The sequence below is a fragment of the Rutilus rutilus genome (genome assembly GCF_951802725.1).
Source record: "Rutilus rutilus genome assembly, chromosome: 22".
In the NCBI taxonomy this organism is placed as follows: domain Eukaryota; kingdom Metazoa; phylum Chordata; class Actinopteri; order Cypriniformes; family Leuciscidae; genus Rutilus; species Rutilus rutilus.
In genome coordinates this window covers 31,908,088-31,913,087 of record NC_140227.1, presented here as the reverse complement: position 1 = coordinate 31,913,087, position 5,000 = coordinate 31,908,088, and the positions used below count along the sequence as shown (strand labels likewise).

The 5,000-nt window shown below is 36.1% G+C and overlaps 1 protein-coding gene across 6 annotated transcripts in view; it reads left to right on the top strand.

Moving 5' to 3' along the window:
* Positions 1-2,312: 2,312 nt before the first annotated feature.
* The window catches only part of mafgb (v-maf avian musculoaponeurotic fibrosarcoma oncogene homolog Gb), a 30,476-nt gene continuing 27,788 nt past the window's right edge, over positions 2,313-5,000 (top strand). The window contains exon 1 of one of the 6 annotated variants that reach the window (XM_084395164.1): positions 2,313-2,465. The gene's annotated coding sequence lies outside the window, so the exon portion shown is untranslated. Of the gene's footprint in view, positions 2,466-3,340; positions 3,658-5,000 lie in introns of those variants that run through there. The other 5 variants (XM_084395165.1, XM_084395161.1, XM_084395162.1 and 2 more) reach the window with 5 other exon arrangements.

Below are 5,000 nucleotides of genomic sequence, written 5' to 3'. Positions count from 1 at the left end.
ACAAAAAACAAACAAAAAAAACAGTAATATTATGAAATATTATTACAATTTAAAATAATGGTTCTCTTTTTTAATATACTTTAAAATGTAATTTATTTTTGTGATGCAAAGCTGAATTTTCATCAGCAAGTACTCCAGTCTTTGGTGTCTTATGATCCTTCAGAAATCATTCTAATATGCTGATTTATGATCAATGTTGGAAACAGTTGTGCTGCTTAATATTTTTTTTATAACCTGAGATACTTTTTTCAGGATTATTTGATGAATAAAAAGTTAAAAAGAACTGTATTTATTTAGAATAGAAATCTTTTGTAACAATATACACTACCGTTCAAAAGTTTGGGAACAATAACTGTTTTTTTTTTAAAGAAATTAGTACTTTAATTCAACAAGAATGCGTTAAATTGATAAAAGGTGATGGTAACGATTTATATTGTTAGAAATGTTTTTATTTTGAATAAATGCTGTTTTTATGAATAAATGCTGTTAACGTTTTACTCATCAATGAATCCTGAAAAAAGTATTCCAAAAATATATATTAAACAGCACAACTGTTTCCATCATTGATAATAACTGAGTATCAAATCATCATATTAGAATGATTTCTGAAGGATCATAAGACACCAAAGACTGCAGTACTTGCTGATGAAAATTCAGCTTTGCATCACAAAAATAAATTACATTTTAAAGTATATTAAAAAAGAGAACCATTATTTTAAATTGTAATAATATTTCATAATATTACTGTTTTTCTTTTTTTTTTTTTAACTGCAGGCTTGATGAGCATAAGAGACTTCTTGCAAAAGCATTAAAAATAGTAGTGTTTCCAAACTTTTGACTGGTACTGTATATATATATATACACACTTACTTACTTACTCACACACACTCTCTCACACACACACACACACACACACACATATATGTGTGTGTGTATCTTTATATTTGAAAGCCGATAATCAATATATTAGCTGATAACTCTAAAGCCAAATTTTGACATCCTTTTTGAGAGCCTGATTAAAAAAAACAAAAGGCTCATCATTAAAAGCCATGTCCCAAGAAGACAATTATAATGTTCAAATTATAATGTAACGTAGCCTATATGACAGATTTGCGCTGCACATGTTGCACTTTACTGTATTTTCCTTTTTTTTTAAGGGATTCCAATCATATTTCAAGCAATTCAAAACCATCATGTTGAACCGTGCGCTACTACATAAAATACGTATTTTAAGTATGGCAATGGCATATTTGGGAGATGGTCATTGGGCTATGTTTGATTACACACACACCTGACACAGAATCAACACTCATCACATCTGAGCTGTGTTTGCTGAGAGCTGTATCAGTGTCCATTAGAGACCACAAATCCATCCAGATATTCGCTCAAAACCACCTTTTGTGTTGCAGATGCATTTCATCTCTTTATTTCTGTCTTTAGCTTCCGCAGCACTGATATTCTCTGAAAAGAGCTGCTGGGAAGGAGTGTGAACAGAGAAGTGTGTGTGTTTGAACAGATATGTTTTATCATTGCTGTACAGCTGGCGAATGCAGAGAGAAAGAGGAAGACGGGCTCCGGTTCTGTGGATCTTCTAAACCGCAGTGAATCATCACATCAACTTCCTCTAATGTGAACAATTATGATGCAATTCTGATGGAAGTCAATGCAGCTTCACCTGAGTTTAACATTTAAACATAGCATGCGAAAACTAAAGTATCCCGATGACCTCCTACTTCTGGCGAGATTCTGAAGTGCGCATTCGATGGACAATTTACTATCCCATGAGGCCACGGGAAGTTTTTATTTTTATTTTTATTAATTCAATGCCATAAGAACATGAGGGTTTACATATTCACATTATCACATTAATATTAGCTGCCCACGGAAAGTATTTATGAATGCAAGCGAAGCAACGCAACTGACGCGGTAGATCACGTGATCGTGACAAAATGGCGGATGTACTACATTCGAGTTTCATTCATACTACACACATTTATACTATACACAACATACTTTTTAACAGTCGCAAAGTAAGTTAAAATTCAAATGTAGTTCCTACTCAGACAGTACGCGATTTCGGATGGAGTGCATCAGTACTAATGCTTCATGTGTTTAAAATACGTACCATTCTCAGTACTATTTCTAAAGATGTTGAGTTTATTGACCTTTATTGTGTTTTATTTTGTTATGATTTATTAAAAGTAATTTGTGCTCTTTTAATACTACTAGTTTGTGAGCGCTCAGCACGCGCGTGTTCCTTTAAGAGTCGCGCTGCCGTTGCGTAGGTCCTTCATGAATGAACCCACGTGACCACGCCGAATCATATGACGTCTGGCTCCAGCGCGAGAGAAAGAGGATCAACACGGTCACAAATTCGCCGACAACAGCGAGAAACTCCCGCTGGATTCTCGGCGTTTCCACCGGACACCGTGATCTGCGGCTCGAGACGTTCCCGGACGCGTTCGGTAAGCGTGTCGAGGTTAAATGTGCTTATAACGGGGACGAGAGTCGCTCAGCTCAGACCTGTTTTGCTGAGTGTGCACGACACTGTGTGTTTATGTGTGCGCGTGCGTGTGAGTGTGTATGTCAGTTTCTTTTTATAGTGCAGAACATGAACCATTTACTAATATTTGCAAATACAATAAGGAATTAAATAAAGAGCATTCATTATAATGGCACAAAAAAAAAAAAAGGAAAGGAAAGAATCAGTATTATTAATTCTATATTAATAATAATAATTATTAATTAAAATTATTTAAATGAAACATTTAATTGTCAAGGGAATAGAATAAAAGTTATGTATTTTGTATTCAAAAAGTTTCAAATATGCTGTGCTTTTCTTTTTAGTTTCTTGTTTTTGCAGCATCACCGTATTATGCATTCATTCCAAGTGGATGTTATCTTACTACGTACCAATTTATAGTTATGAATATGTAATTCATAAATAATTTAAATATGTAATTCATAACTATAACATTTTCACACGTTTAAAAAAAACGATATCACCCAAAACAACTTTTTTTTAATTACATTTTTTAAGTCACACATTACTAAAACTACTGGTGTTCTGGAGAACTATTTATAGTTATGAATATGTAATTCCCCGTTATACTTAACTACATATAAATACCCTATGTGTTTAGCTATACCAGCAATTGGTGAATAATAAAACAGTGTTAATATTACAATAATTTATTAATATGTGTATTGTTTACTATATCATAACTATCAGTGTTCATATGCTCATGTGTGCGCGCGTCACATGCGCGCGTTTTAAAGGGCTCGCCGTGCTGAATCATCACGATCGGGTCATTCCGCTTAAAACCCGCCACACACACACACACACACAGAGCCATGATGACAGCGACCAGACAAAGGGCTCATCGATACACACTCTCACACCCTAATCTGTGATCAGTCACCGGCTCTGATCGGGTCTGATCGTCGCGTATGATCTGAAACATTTGCAGAAATCAGCGGGATTCGGCTTGTGTTATATTTAGAGAGAGAGGGAGAGAGAGAGAGAGTGTGTGTGTGTGTGTGTCAGGCAGAGGTTACACAGCAACACACTCGCGGATCTCTGGATCTGAATAATCGGAACCTGCTGGTTCATCAGAACCTTCTGCGCTGGACAGACACAGATCGTCCGGGTTCGAGGTGCGTTATTCTCTCTCTCTCTACACGTTTGTGTCTATTTTACGCGAGATGAGTGAATTATTTCCACAGGTTTACACCCTTAGTAAAAGTACTGTGGAGGTACTATGGTATCAGGTGTTAATACCGTAGTACTTTAGTTGTATGCTACTGATCCAGGTGTCATGGTATTTTACTCGCCTACATTGATATTTCACGGGCATCTGTCTCGTTTCGAGTCGTTCCAGCGTGTTTACGAGCCCTAGGTAGGGAACACACTAGGGTTTGAGACCACAGATAAGACAAATATGATCTATAAGAACGTTTTGCTTACGTTAATATAAACGGTTTCTGAATGTCGTTAAAAAAAAAAAAAAAGGTGTTAAAACCGTTAAAAAACAAACTAAAACGCGGGAATATTCCCTTTCATCATTTTTTTAAACATTATGGGAACGTTAGTTTTGAAAGTTCTATTTGCTGAGACAATAAAACACGTTTTGGCTTTGGGTGGAAAACGTTAGAAAGTACAAAAAGTACCATGGGACTTATAAAACAATATGCATTGGTACTGAATGATATATAATATGGTATTATCTTTGTTTATCTTGGCATATGGTTTATAATGCCCTTTTTTATGCTGTGTGTGGAAACTAGTTTTGTGGAGCATTTGTTGAATTCCGTTACCGCGCGCGCGCCCCCGGAATCATTATATCAGCGTGATTTGATATCAGAGAATCATCATATCAGCGTTATTAATGGGAATTTCGAGTGGATGAGGAAGATGCTGATTCATCAATCGCTGGTATTTGTTTGACGTGAGCCCGGGCACCGGGGCGTCATGGCAACACGGCACACGGCACAATCGGAGCGCGCGAACCGGCTACAGCTTTCGAGGCACGGAGAGCGCGTGCATCAATAACACCAGTGCGCGTTTGATTGATGGCTTTATCAGCAGCTTTTACAGAAATATACTAATACAGCATGCATTTCGAATGGGTCCTTTTTTGAAGGATACAAAAAAAAATGCACATTTATATCATACATCATCATAATAACACGAAAGATATTATGATCAGTAGTGTTAAATCCTGTTAGGAAACACGCATATCTGCTGCTTGTACGTGTGTGTTTGCTTTACACACTGTTTGTTCTTGTACATTTTGTTTTTATATCAGCTTTCAGGGTTGTTTTGTGACATGATGCTCAGCATTTTTGTTGCGAATCAGCAGCGTTTTCCACTGACCTCATTGAGATTTGTAATAAAACGAGGTCCGATTTAGTTTTAGATTGTTCATGGAAGATGCATTTTAAAATCTTTTAGTTTTGTACCTTTTATATTTTGCTATTAAATCGGTTTCTAACCATGA